Source organism: Eleginops maclovinus, chromosome 9 (genome assembly GCF_036324505.1).
Source record: "Eleginops maclovinus isolate JMC-PN-2008 ecotype Puerto Natales chromosome 9, JC_Emac_rtc_rv5, whole genome shotgun sequence".
Classification (NCBI taxonomy): domain Eukaryota; kingdom Metazoa; phylum Chordata; class Actinopteri; order Perciformes; family Eleginopidae; genus Eleginops; species Eleginops maclovinus.
Genome location: NC_086357.1, coordinates 21,417,404 through 21,432,709, shown reverse-complemented (window position 1 = coordinate 21,432,709; position 15,306 = coordinate 21,417,404). Strand labels below are relative to the sequence as shown.

The 15,306-nt window shown below is 40.9% G+C and overlaps 1 long non-coding RNA gene across 1 annotated transcript in view; it reads left to right on the top strand.

The window, feature by feature from the left end:
• The first annotated feature begins 1,959 nt into the window (after window positions 1-1,959).
• The window catches only part of LOC134869046 (uncharacterized), a 28,762-nt gene continuing 15,415 nt past the window's right edge, over window positions 1,960-15,306 (top strand). Inside the window, exons 1-2 of the long non-coding RNA XR_010166378.1 lie at window positions 1,960-2,030; window positions 9,707-9,784. This is a non-coding gene — a long non-coding RNA (uncharacterized LOC134869046). The remainder of the gene's footprint in view (window positions 2,031-9,706; window positions 9,785-15,306) is intronic.

Below are 15,306 nucleotides of genomic sequence, written 5' to 3'. Positions count from 1 at the left end.
ACCATTACAAGATATTATGATTACAAGAAATCCATTAAAACTGCACGGAAAACTCAAGAGTCAGTGCCAAGCCTTATGAGTTTGAGTAATGAATAGCGAGATGGCTTGACAGATCCCAGAAAGCGTCCATACCAAAAAAGGCTAATTTCACATCAGTTCATGAGGTGGCAGCACAGCTGACATGTTTCCCAAGTGCCTCCACACCATGCTGCACTTTACACAGGAGCCCCCTCGTCTCTCACGAGAGGCCTTAAAAAAATGGTCATGTGGCTTTTCCCCAAGGATTTCCAAGGAATAAACAATAATCCTCCCAAAAAAGTCGGCACTATTCTCAAACATTATTTTTACTTTGTCCACAGCAGGGGCCTCCTGTATGGGAAAGATGTGGGTGTGGAGTTAAGAACAAGATAAGCATGGCAATAGTGAAAGGCATAGTTAGGAAAATATTGTCTGATGCTTTTTATGAACCATTCAGAAAAGTCAAAGGAAACACTGTTTGTAGAGTGACAGCTACAGTGAAATTGCTGTAAAAATTGCCCGGCTACATTTGAATTAATTAAAGCAGAATTGCATTAAGGGCATATTTTTTTCACAACTGGTTATGTTCAAGTAAATATTTATGGTAAACATCATAATCACTCGTAACTATGATTAATGCAAACGAGAGAAGAATCAAATATAGCTTTTATAGCTAGCATGATTACTGGTAAAACTGATGGATTGTACAAAATGTAAGGTTTACTAAATACTGCTCCAATATTTAGCATGGAATAAATAAAGAAATGACAGGGCATTCATTTCACTATTTTGTATAATGCTGCACAGTAATGAAGGAAGGATATCTGGAGAGAGTTGTCATCCTCTGGATACAAATCGCAGATCTGGGTAAAGGCTCCATCTTTCGGGCAACCTTTGGAAAGAACAAGTGACGAATAGTTTATCTTACCTTGTCACCACTAAGATCTTGTCTGTAAAATATAACACGTGAGAACACTTACGATGGTGTGAATAAGGAAACAATTTGGGACAATGCTTAAAGTTAGAAAATGTCATCTCTTGAGTTTTACCATGTAGTCTGCATGTTTTTGATGAGAAGCCTCCCTGGAACTGGACTTTTAACTCTGACACTTTGACAGATTGAGGGAACTCCAGAGACACCCACTGACAGTCACCCTGTCAACGACATGGTGTTAATTAGTCAGCCAGACATGTACAGTAGAACAGTCATTTGCTGTGAAGTCTTTAAGCATACTTATCTAGGGTCATGCTTACACAGGAAAACCTACCAACTTTTTTTTTGTATAGGCGAAACCAGTTTGCCTCGGGGCCAACAATGACAAGAAGCCAGGGGGATATTTAGAGCTTAGCTTACTACTACTACTACTACTACTACTACTACTACTACTACTACTACACAAACACTTGTCTCCCACAATGCAATGCAGGGGGGGAAAACAAATTCTCAACGCTTTTACAACTCTGGGAAAGTGAACTGCTACTAAAACAGCTAGAATTTAAGAATATATACTGTACATACAATAGGTATTTATCATACTACTGGGACACAGATGTAGTTTCACCTGGTCTGAGTTCCAGCACGTCTCTTCGTTGCAGTCAAACATGTACTTCTTTCCATACTGCTTCACATCTCTGTTTAGCACTGAGCTCACTCTGAAATGACAACAAAACTAGCCAACAGGAGGGGGACATACAGCATAACATGTGGCATCTACGATAACCGTGGCATTGAAGTTAATGAGAGACAGCCATTTGTTATGTTTAGAATAATAAACGCCATTGATTTACAATTGTGATTTACCTGCTTTGAGTTTCGCTGCAAATCAATGAAGAAGCCATGTCGAGTTTTCAAATTACAAACTACCGTAAAGCGATGTTTGTTTGTTTTCGCGACAGTGACGTCAACGGGTAGCCGTTCCTTTTTCCCACCACAAGATGACAGTCACGTTTCGTCCATGGATGTACACACTTTGAATGGAGTTTCTGCTTCACTGCTGCTAACCAAAATGAAGGTAAGACATTTTTAAAAATAGATTACCATTTCATCGTTTCCTGAAGACACCGCTTGGATTGCGTTGAGAGCTGTGCATGTGATGAATAAACTTCAATTTATCCAGTGACGCAGCCAGAGCATTTACTAAAACCCAAAATGTTTGAACACATGGCTCCTATTTTAACTTCTCTTCATTGGCTCCCAGCAAAACATGTAATGCATGTTTAAAAATGTTGTATTCATTATAACATTGACGAATTGGTCATCATCACAATGTTGCAGGATTTCTAGTTTTAGATATAGTGTTGACTAGCTTGCAAAAATCACCAAGGGATCAATAAAGGTTTATCTTCAGCCTTAGATAGCCATAATTGGTTTGTTGATTCTAAATTGTATTACTAATCTCACTCTTTGATGTAAATACATTTAAACGAATCCTAGCGTGCTATAAAAGTACAATATGACCCTCTGAGATGCCTCTCTTGTGCATAAATTATTAGATGTTATCATGTTAATTTTTTTATTTGGCATGTATGATTTTTACCTATTTTCTTTCCCTGGTATTTTTAATCTCATTGAGTAGGTCTGTGGTATGAAATACTGCCAAAATAAACTTGACTTGACTTAACTAAGGTCCCGCAAGTTCGAAATTAATAATTGAGAGCATAATACATTGAACTTAATTTGTCTCTTACTAATCTGTTTGCCCAATAGTCTGGCCATTAAGAGGCTACGTGCTGTTCTCCTTCATATTTGTACCTGCATGTCTACAGACGACTCAAAGGTCAAATAATCGATTAGCAAGAGAGGACTGGCCTATAGACACTGCCGGGCTTCAAAAGAAGGGGATCGATCGGCTAACCAATGGCAACCTTCAGATCCAAACATAAAGAAAAATATAGGACAGATATCTTTAAATAATACGTCTGTGTTAAGATAGCGCTGTGAGGTGAACAGTTGTGTTGATTCACAGCAAATTGGATAATCCCATTAAAGAACCAATACCAGTATTGCCTTAATGTTTTATTAGTGAGCATATCTCTCTCATAACCAGGGGAGCAATAACACAGCAGTGTGTGTGTGTGTGCGTGTGTGCGTGTGTGCGTGTGTGCGTGTGTGTGTGTGTGTGTGTGTGTGTGTGTGTGTGTGTGTGTGTGTGTGTGTGTGTGTGTGTGTGTGTGTGTGTGTGTGTGTGCATGCATGGCTTATTGCAGATGGAGGACTCCTGCTGGGGTTTTGTCACAGTGCCCCTCACTGCAGATAATCAATAGGTCTGAAATACAAAACCTGATGAAACCCAGCGTCCGTGAGAATTGCACAGAGGGTTGGGGGGATGACTGGTTTTTAGGGTTTGGACACACACACACACACACACACACACACACACACACACACACACACACACACACACACACACACACACACACACACACCCTTACCCATTCTACAATCAGCGCTGCACTCACACACACTTTGACTTTGTGAGCCTTGCACTTATATTATGATGATGGTTTATACTACAGGTTTGGTTTTACGGTCACCTGTCAAGTAAGATTGAGTATAAATTGTGATTTAAAGCAGCTGTATGAATGAACCTTCATGTAAATCATTGGGAATTTTGTAGAGTTGTTAATCAGGAACGCTGACACAACAATTAATTTCCCAAGTGCTAAGAGTCTGGCATGTGCCCAGCATACCCATGTGGGTATGGGTATAAAATGGCAGCGCCATTTTGGTCCCATATATGTTTTACCCATGTGGGCTGGTAATTAGCTCAAGGTGGGCTGCCATGGATTCATACAAAGAACCCACAAGGGCTCTTTTTGTGTCTGATATCGAAATAGTTTGCCAGGTAACTAGTTGAGACTTCAGGAAGTTACTGCATACACCTGAGATACATTCTGGCTCTGTAACCAAACCACGACTGCAATCCAACTACACTTTGTTTTTTGTACACATCAAGCAAATTACGTATAGTGTTCAGTTATTGAGTTTTAGAGGTGTTGGTAGGCAGTTTTTGTTACCTTCAGGAAGAGCCAGGCTAGCTATTTCCTGCTGTCTCCAGTCTTTATGGTTAGAGCTGAGCTATCGTGCTCCTGACTGTAGCATGATATTAAACAGACAGGCGTAAGTGATATGGATCTTCTCATCCAACTGTCTGAAAGACACTCATGATTGGGCCAAGATGGGCTTAAATAAGGGTTCTTTCTTGTTGTCGCTACTGTTTCGATTGGTTGTTTTTAGTATATACAATGTAGAAAAGCAGCTTTAGTTTACATCTCCTGTCTAACTTCTCATGGTCAACTTTGTCCCAATGAAACATTTTTGTCCTTTCTCGCTCGCTGAGCTTGTTAGAGGATTATCTTCACCTCTCTGCCCTCTGAGTTTTTGTCACCTCTGTTTCTGGGTTATGTCCCATAAGGCAGGATGAGCGCCGAGCAAACTAACTTTGGGCTTAACTTAAGCTGGCTTTTTGGTCTCACTGCAGTAATGCAACTGAGCAATGGACCAAGTGTAGAACATGCATCCCCATTATTGAATCAGGGTTAGAAAAACATTAACTTTACTTCACCACAAAAATGATGTCATGCTATTGTATTTAAGCAGCTCTTATCAATCAGTTAGTTTACCAACCTTTACCTTACCTCTACATAACCTCTGTGTTTCTGTCCAAATGTCTTTAATATGAGGATCATTTGCTGCCACACTCTCTCCCTCGCCCCAAACCTGCTCCAAACCTTTATTAGAGCATGAACCCCTTGTTCAGCATGTTTTCCATCTAACCCCTCACCATAACCGGCTAAATGCAGTGCAACCCTGAGCTCAGCACATCCGGCAAGCAAGGGTTATTTCTCAGGTGGAGCTCTTCAGAAGTGGTTTTAGAAACATTGACCCAGAACAACAGCGAAAGTAATCCAGCCAAAGTTATAAGAACTTTATTTCTATTGCAGGCAGACCTCTAAGTGGGGAACAGCAGACATTATCCTGTCATCAAATATCACAAGACATAGAAACCAATTAAGAAACAGAAACAAAATGCAAATTGGACCACTTTGTAGGAGGAATCAAAATATTTGCCTGCATTAAGGGATAATTGGCTTGTCAATAGGTTTGAGTGAATATTGCATTATTAATTTGAGGTTTTGCTGGTAATGATCATTTGGCAACATCAGGGAACTGACAGCCTGCTGCCTGAAAAGAGCCAAAGTGCCCATTACTAGCCACTGATGTGTTTGAATTCAAGCTAACATTAAGCTGCGCCAAACAAAAGAAAATACAAATAGGAGAAAGGCACCAAATCTGCATCCAGTATTACTATTACTGTTACGATTCTGATTATCAATTGTCCTTTAAGGAAAATGAAAATAAAGCAGGGAAAAGGCAGGAGGAGAGTCAGGTGGCTGATTGTTGGAAAATCATCAAGAAAAATGAGCCAAATGCAGTTTTAGTGCAATGCCCATCTAATGTCCTTAATCTCGTATTACAGGATGTCACACATGAGGTATATCTTGTACTGGACACAAGTCCAAGACCTTTTCCAGGTTATAGTGAAGCAGCCTTTGTCACAGGTAGCTAAAAGCAGCCTGCCAGGTTCTTTAACCCAAAACCTGGAACCACAAGGTGTACCCTCCAGAAGCCCTCTTTCAGCAGGGTACTTGACAATGACTAAGTTCTGCATGAGGCTCTGCTGCAAATCTCAGAACATGACAAAATACCTGCTGAAAGTAAGTTAGCTGGTCTGGCAAAGACATTTTTGGCCTAATTATTTGAATAAATGTGTTCTCATTATCAGGGTGGACAGCAAGGCAATGCTCTCTGCTGGCTTTGTCGTTGTTTTTTCTATGTTAGTGTTTACTCCTTACTAAGCTCGAGCACCGCTTTAAATTGTAGAAGAGCACAGAGCTTAAGGTCGGAGATATTTAAATGTTGACCTCGATTGCCACTGATCTTTCAAAGAGCATCCAATAATATGAAAGCTGCATGAAGGGCACAGGCAACCAGGGAAGGGAACCAGAGAACTAAACTAACTAGCTGTCCTTACCTCAAGGCTCTGCAGCTACCTGACTGAGCAAAGGGCAAATCTCTTATCATGTGAAGGCAGCTTTAAAGAAAGTGAAACTTCAACTGAGCATCTTTCCCAACCCGATCTATGTCAACCCAAACACAAGCACTACTGAGGTGGTGAAGTTGCCAATCGCTAAAATATAAAATCGAGGCGAAGCTGGAAGGCTTTTCAGTGAGGTCAGGACTCTGCTGAAAATACTGTTGGCCTTGCCAAGCTCATCACCCTCAGCTGAGGGGAGCTTTTCATCACTCAGACGGTTGAAGACATATTTGAGAAGCATAATGTCACAAACAAGGTTGAATAGACTACTTGTCCTGCAAACTCATCAGGATGAAACTGACCATTTGGAAGTTGATGCAACATTCGCTGCCAGGAATGTGAAGCGCCAAGACATTTTAGGAGAGTATGAAAATATGTTGCATCCCATTCCCTGCAAGCCTCAAACTGAAAAGTTGAATATACAAATGTCCAAACAAATGGTTATAATCCAAACATACTTGTTTCCAGATATTAATAATTGAATTTAACTGTTGATACGTTCACACATGTCCTGTTGTTTCCATGATAAAAGCTTTTGTTTTTTTAATGCAGGAATTTCCCCGCTCAAATTGAGACCTCAAGATTCTTTCCTAAAATGAAAACCTTTCCGACTTTTGGTTTTCTTGGGATGGACCCTCTCAACCCGGCAATCAGGTATCCTTCCAAGTTGGCTCCTACCTTTTAACACATATCCAGGCTCCCATCACCATGGCAACTGAAGTTGCACACGCAACCTATGTGCCATTGATGTCAACATGGAAATGCCTTGAGAAGAGAAAGGATATAGAGAATGGCATTGCTAATTTAAGTTTTCAGTCAACATCATACAGTGTTTTCGAGAATAAAACCTTTGCGTCAAAACTTGTTAACACCTTTTGCAGTGTATCTTCACACTCACTCATCAAGAGCGTCTCTACCTAGTAAACTTTTTACTTTACATACGAGTGGCAGATTGTATGTAGTGTTCCTTTTCAAATGGAGCCTTGGGAGAACATAAGGCCGTCCGTGTGAGCAGGGAAATGTTTTCATATCCTCAATGTGACCATGAAATATTGTCTAATTGAAAAGTATGCACATTGTCCCTGGATGGGACCTTGGAGTGCACTATTGTGTGAGCTGTCTTTTTGTGTGTGAGCTTTCCCCGGCTCGCATAAACAAAGCCTTGTAAATATTTATATTTTACATAATGGAAATGTTAAGCATTTAGGCTACACACTCTGCAGTTTACCTCCAGCTATTCTCTCAAGCTCTGGAAACAGAATTAGGATATATTGCTCATTTTTTATTCATTACAATAGTCTATTCTTCTTAAGAGAAGTGAATCAATGTTAAGAATGCGTATCTGTCTCGTATTACCCTTTACGAGTTCTGTGCAATTCCTCAGTCACCAATGTTATTGATTCAGGATTTTGCTTTTATTGTTCTCACATCCCTGAAGAAAGACAATGCCTACTGCTATGAATAAATATAATGCAGATAAGAAGCCAAAGCCCAGTGTCATCTGCAATAGACTGGTTGACTGTACTGAGAAGTAAATAAGCAGATGCTTCAGGAGGTAAAAGCCACTATGGTCTATTCCAAGAGTTTATGAGCTGTGGGCACTTGATGCAGATAGTCTTAATGAGTTTGGTGATTAATGTCTGTGCTGCTGCCAGCGGAGGGAGACTGTTTTCAGGCTGGGGCAACACCACAGCACATCGAGCTGTCCCCTTTGGTTTGTATTACGAATTGACACTGACTTATGTGAACTTTTTGTAGTTTAGTTGATTGAGTCGGACTTTAATATTGAAACTTTGTGGGGATTGGGGAGTCAGTTGGTGTGAAAATAGTCGGTCCACCTGTGAGTTGAGGCTTTACAAAAAAGATCTGAAACCTCTGAAAGTGGTTGTTTGAAGTTGTACCTTTTGAAATTTGTCATTTGGGACAAATCAGTAGCTGTAGCTAATGATTTTTTTTTTTTAAAGATATTTTTTGGGGGCTTTCTGACTTTTAATCGGATAGGACAGTGGAGAGTGACAGGAAAGTGGGAGAGAGAGTCGGAATGGGATCCGGAAAAGACCACGGGTCGGGAATCGAACCCTGGTCGCCGACGTACGGTGCAGGTGACCCAGCCAGTTGCGCCACGGCCAGTGCCTGTAGTTAATGATATAACACATGCTCAACTTCCTCAAGCTGCAGACAGCATGCTTTCTAAATCGAATAAAGAATGTCGGAAATTATAATGACATGATGCATTTTAGCGGTCGTAAATCATTTAGTTTAGGAAGACAACATTTGGCATTTTCTGGGGCTAACTAATTTTGATAAAGCAGGAAATGGGCGGAAACGTGAGGCACATCTGTCGACTGCTAGAGCAATTAACACAGGATCTTGAGTTGCGTTGCTGTTTCCTGGCAGCGCTCCTCGCTCATCTACATGTTGAAATGTTCTGCTCCAATTTGAGTGAGGTTCTCTAATTAAATCATTAAAAAGCAGAGCATTTGCACAATATGCTCCACTGCTTTCATTACAAAGCACAATCACTTGTAATTTATTCACTCACAGTGAGCGAGCATTGTCTGTAGCTCTGTATATGTCTCTCCCTTATTCGGTGTGTGTTTAGCTTCCAGGCAGTGCAAAGGTGGACATGCACGCTTTCAGAGCTTCAAATTACTGAAAGATTGATGGAGGACTGGAGCATAATGGAACTCTGGGATTACTTAGTGTTGTGTCCAGGAGGTTTGACACACTTTTGTTTTTTTTACAGAAGAGAGAGAACAAACTGTAATTTGAAGCAAATACTGAGCTTCAAATGCATGTTTTAATTACACAGAACCTGTTTACAATGGGAAGATATAGCAACGTAATGATTTGGCTGGCCGATGATAATAGACTACACTTCAGGTGCATGCCCACCACTACGTATAGCTGAACACAGCGAGTAAGAACTGCAATTGTTTTGTTACCCCAGGATTTGCATCCCTGGCTATGTGCGGACCCGCTATGAGCAAGATTTATGAAGTGTGGCTGCTTCTACTTCATGCTCCAGCAGTCAGAATCCCTGCCAGCTCATGATGTGGTTTGGGCCCACAGGACATGCCTCGCTCGCCCCTCTCAGCCTGCAGCCCAGCTTCCACAACGCGGTATGCCCAGGCCTCTGATATCTCAGCAAGGAAATAGGCCTTTGGTAATGACTGAGCACTAGCAGGCACTCACAGAAGACCACAGAGCAAAGAGAAACCGGAGCGCATCATTTCACGGTGAGGTCACAGGGATTTGTCATGAGGAATAGTAGGGGATATTTAGTGTAAGGGAATTTCACTTTAATATTCAGGTTTGGGTTGAATTTTAAAACAAGAACCATAGAAGAAAGGTGAGTTGGATCAACAGAGCTGTAACATTCTGATGTTACAATGTTCATAAGTGCTGCTACACAGACGTAATCTTTGTTCTTTGAAGTCCTACACATCGTCATTTTCAGCTTTCAGCTCTAACTGTCTAGACAAGCAGGAATACTAATCCTCATGCTCTGTATTCCAGCAGGCCTGCGCAGCTGCAAGCATGACCCCACCTCCCATCCTCTTAATCTCCTTGTCTCACTTTATTCGCAGCAACACACCTTGTGAACATGAGCAGCCGAGCATCAGAGCAGCACTTCACACACCCTCCTCCTCCCCTGTTTTCTCAAGGTAAGAAGAGGCAAAGCACTACATCGGCAGAGATCAGTCAACACCTTTTGTCAGTTGTTCTCAGTGTCAGACGGAATCATTGATACTGGTGTGTGGTTTTGGATATTCTAAGTACTTGTTGTTAGATGAAGCAGAAATCTTAAGTGCTGGTTCCTTTTACTTTATTTACCTGCTGTAGCTCTGAGGTTTCGTATGCTTAGGATTCAGATGTACCACCATTACAAGCTGAATCTGACTCATAACAGACTCTACATGCACCTCTAGTGATAATATACACTTTCAATTTTTACTTAATTTCTGCCAGAAAGCGTGCCTGCCTGCGTTTGTATGTGTGGGTGTGTGTGTTACAAAAGAAACTGAACTGAGGGAAAACTGTTTCCAACTTCTGTAAAAACACTTGGGGTTAGGTGTGTTTTTCTGCAGTATATATTTATTAGTAATTCACTTTATAATCAATACTGGTATGTTGTGGATGTTATACTGTCACAATGCCAAAAATATACTATATCATTTTAGCATGAGCACACTTATACTTTACATCAAGTACAAACACTTTTTAAGGAAGTCCCTTTAACTCTGCTCCAGGTTAACTCTATGTCTCTATACATAATATATTTGATAGATAGCTATACCTTTTCTAATTATCACACAACAATAATCCTTCAATATGATAAATGATATAGAAAGGGAAACTTTAATCTCTTACCTTGACTCCAGATAGCAGAAGCTATAAGACTTCTTACATTTACCTGTATTTGTTATCTCACTTTGATTTATTAAGCATAGTAGTATTGAGCTGAAGAAATGGAGGGGCAAATGAGGTAAATTGTTTTTCCACGCACAGTGCAATTATTCACACATGAAGTAGATAATGATGTAATGACAGGTGGAGAATAATGGGAACATAAAAAGACTGTAATAGGGAAAAGATTAGCCTGCTCTCCTGAGGTCGTGTCTCAGCGTTGGAGTACCTGCCACAGAGCGAGGTCAGGGACGAAACCTCACTGCCAGGCGGGATTGTGTAGACACCTGAACAGCCACCTCGTCTAACGCGGCAAATTGTTCCTACAACAATTAAAAAAGGATGACACCTACAATTAGGAGCTCTCATTCTCATTATGGCTTGTTGTTTCTTCCTGGATGTGACAGACAGCCACGACAAACACCTGCCGTGTGCGGTTTTTTTTGTGTGTAGGTGTTTAAATGCCGTCGTTAGGGTCAGGTTTGTTGCGCTGACAGATGTGTGTGTACGAATGTATTGCTGAGTGTGTCAGGTAAGTTGTTACACTATACAGCAGAGCAGTCAGGGGACGTTCATGTGCAGATGTCTGTAGCAGACTGTGTGTGTGTGTGTGTGTGTGTGTGTGTGTGTGTGTGTGTGTGTGTGTGTGTGTGTGTGTGTGTGTGTGTGTGTGTGTGTGTGTGTGTGTGTGTGTGTGTGTGTGTGTGTGTGTGTGTGTGTGTGTGTGTGTGTGTGTGTGTGTGTGTGCTGTCAGATGTGCTGCCTCTTTAATCGGTGCAGGCAGCTCTGTAATTGGAGCATCGAACAAAGAGGGGGGGTGGACCTGCAGCTGATGGTACACCCACCTTCTGAAAGATGGAGAAATAATAGAGGTGGAGGATGGGTGGGTTGGGGGGCGGGTTCTGAGAGTACAACGATTGCAGCAGCACACCTTTTATAAAGCAGAGTTTATTCTGCTGTTTTATTAATCTCACTAATGCACACCTCATTCAAAGAATATTAAGGAACAAAGGAAATTATTTTGTGAATAATTGTGATTTTTTTTGTTAGAAAATGTTAAATCAGCTCAGTCGCTATGGCCACACTCAGCATTATCAATGGATTAGTGCATTTAGGGTCAGAGTCATGGGAATTTGACATCTTTATTCTTACTGAAGATGAAAAATGTAGATCTTAAAGGCTGTATAAATTGTATTTTTTCATTTTATGGAACACAGTGATTTTTGATTTTCGGAGTGTACAACAACTGGCGGCAGAAGTCCTGGGGATACCAGGGTCCTCGGCCCGTCACCGAGGCAACAGCATCATTGTCTGGGTCGATTCACTCGATCCCCTCCTGTTCACCCACTCAATCTGGTCAAGACCAATTGAGTGTCTTTCTGAACGAATTCCAATGGCAGCCATAAGAGCCTGCGCGCTTTTCATTTCAATGCATTTCAAACGCATTTCAAACAGTTTCACTTTCAATTCCCTTCCATTCCAAGGGCCCACCGTAATGTGGTCCTCTCCTCTGGTCCCGGCCTCCTCTCTCGAGTACACCCACCGCACAAGAGATGAACTCACCAGACAGGTGCCATACAGCTCAGAATGACAATTTGCCTTTTGGAAATCAGCCTTTGGCTCCATTGTGTTCCCTGAAATTGAGTTAGCCCATCAGCAGACACTCAACAGCTCCCACTGGTCCCCCTCCTCCCACCCTTCTCTTCCCCCCCCCCTTCTCTCTGTCAGGTCCTTTAATGTTAAAGCTAGCGGAGGAGAGTGCTTCCATTTGAACGTGCTCACAATAGAGGCATATTTAAAATTGGAAAAGCATTGCTTATTACGCAACTGTTAGAGAGATATCTGTTGGAAAGGTTGTCATAAAGTGGACTATATGCAAGTGAGTAGGCCTCGGTATTCAATTTCATGGGCACAAATTGTATCGGTAGATTCAGATTGCTTATTTTTATGTAATACCAAATAGACAGATGGATAGGGTTTGAAAAAACACTGCTATGCTCCTCGAATAAAATGGAAAATGACACATGGTCATTTAAAGCAACTACCTAGTGTGTTTATCTCTAACAAAGCTGACCCGCAGTAACTGACATGATTTATCATCGGGTCAGGCAGCTCTGCAGAGCTCTGCTAGTTGGCCAGCGGAGACAGGGTGCTTGGTCAAGCCTAATTAACCATTGTGACAAAAAGCTAATGAGTTATCCATCAGCAGAAGTGGTTGAGAGATCCATCCATCTCGGGTCATCCTGCAGAAAATGCAAGAGAGATTTCCTGTATTGCACAAGTAGCAGAAGTAACCTAGTTACTGAAGCACTGAGGCTTACCGAAGTGCAACCATGGCAGGAAGGCAGAGGACAGATACGTTCACTTTAATGACTTATTTGTAACCACTTGGAGCTTTTCATCTGATAAGGTATCCTGTAAAACACTTGCTGTGTGTCACATTACTAAACAGTGACAGGAAACACACAGCAAACTGTTTATGTGGCTAATAGATGTCACATTAAAGGCTTTTATTCGTCATCACAGGTCAGGTTGTTTAACTGGAATAAGCTGCTGTCACTCATTAAAAGGCAGAACAAAGACTTTATAGCGCTGTTTTATCTTTAATCACACTTAATGCACACCTCATTCAGAGAATATTAAGGAAAAAAGGGAATTGAAATCAGAGAAAATGTGAAATCAGCTCAGTCACTTTCTATCCACAGTTGGTCCATTCTTTATCAATGGATTAATACATTGAGAGTCACAGTCATGTATATTTAACGTCTCTATTCTTGCTGAAGAGGTCAAATGTGTGAATTATCATACTACTTTATATACAAGTCGAATTGTACTTATTGAACACAGTGATTTGATTTAAATTGTTCATTTTCAGAAGTCAATAGGAGTCAGCGCTAGTCAAGTTTCAAATCTGAAGTATGAGTGGAAATACCTATGTTAATTACGCTTTATTATACTACAACATTCAGTGACATTAAATGTTTCATTATTTTCTTTTAATGGGAATCTGCTCCTCTTTGTAAGCTGTAAACCCCGTGGGTTTTTTCCAAAAAGAAATGGGAAGAGGTTTTATTAACAGAAGTGCCTGGACTTAAAGTGTCATCCAGAACGAGAGTGGAAAATGATCTATGAGAGAGCAGCTAATTACTTCTCTTCTAATTGACATAAAACTAAAGAATTTACAGCCAAAATCTTGTTGTGGTGCTTGAGATCTCCTTCATATTGTAGTCCTTCTCTTCCTGGCATATCCAAGCACTCCTAATCTGCAAACTCTGCTGTACATGCATCGGAGTATTCCGTGATTTTAAAATGTGGGGCACATTGTCATGCATGTATTGATGATTGGATAGAAGAAGGAGAAAAATATGCAGTGACATGCAACAAAGGTCCTTTGTAGCAATCTTATTATTTGAAGTTGAAGAGTCTGAAGCTATGATAGCGTGCTAAAGTAACCATCTTGGTTTGGCATGTTAGTTGGCAAAGATTTGCCAATTACCATTAAACACATAAATACAAAGTGCAGCAAGCATTGATTCTAACTATTTTAGAAACCAGTATTGGTTAAAATGTTTTCCTGATGATGACACTAGATAAAAGTTAAGGGATCACAAAATGAAGTACATCCTCTGAATGTCAACATCTCATGGCGATCAATATAATAGTTGTTGAAACATTTCAGTACTTGACAACAGACTGACAGACCATATGCCATCCCTAGAGCCGTGTGACTAATATAAACCCATCCATCAGTTTTAACCGGACGTTAATCCTGAGGGTCGTGGGGGCCGGATCCGATCCCAGCTGACACTGGGCGAGAGGAGGGGTAAACCCTGGACGAGTCGACAGTAAATCACACACAGACCACCTTTCACTCCGAGGGGCCATTTCTTTTGGAGTTGCCGATCAACCTAACCTGCATGTCTGTGGTCTGTGGGTGGAGACCGGAGTATTCCAGTTTTGAACCATGATATTTCTTGCTGTGAAGTGTCATTGCGGACCACTTCCGACATTATGCCACACCGCACATTGCTTTCTAATACACAACCAGCTAAAATCATAAACATGTGACAGTCATATCCGCTCCTTAGAGTATAAAAGCCATTTTACACGGACATTAAAATGTATCGCATTAGGTCTGTGGACTCATTTCATGGGTATATTAAATTGGATTCATAGCATGTATGCAGAACAGATGAACTCTTGATCGTCATCAAGGAATCCATGATCAACACAGTTAATTCACAGAAATGTTGATAATCGATTAACTTTTAATTAAAATACCAGTGTGTAGGATGTTGGGGCATCTTGTGGTGAGGCTGCGGATTGCAATTAATTGAAAACCCCCACCCCTGCCTTTTTTAGAGGCGTGCAGAATAACAAATATAGATTTAACCATTGATTGAATTAGCAAAAAAGTCATTGACTGGGTATCATGATAAGAGAAATGGTTAAAGGGGCTTAAGTTCAACATCTTTGGTTTGATTCTGGTGACCTCTATACTGTTTGCTATCAGAGAAAGGCAAATATGCTGAGAAAATCTATTGTTTTAAATCAGCTGTGATAATAATTGAATGTTGGACCCTTACAGATAGTTATAGGCTTGTTCTCACTAAATGCATGACATTGCTTACTGTTAGATTAGCATGGCATAGTTTGAAACAACACATCTATATCACATGTGTAGTGGATTTTCATGCATGTTCTCGTTGAGCAAAGCACACGATGCATGATCTGTGTTGATGTGAGCTCTATCATTGTCAGTCTCCTGCAGTCAAACATC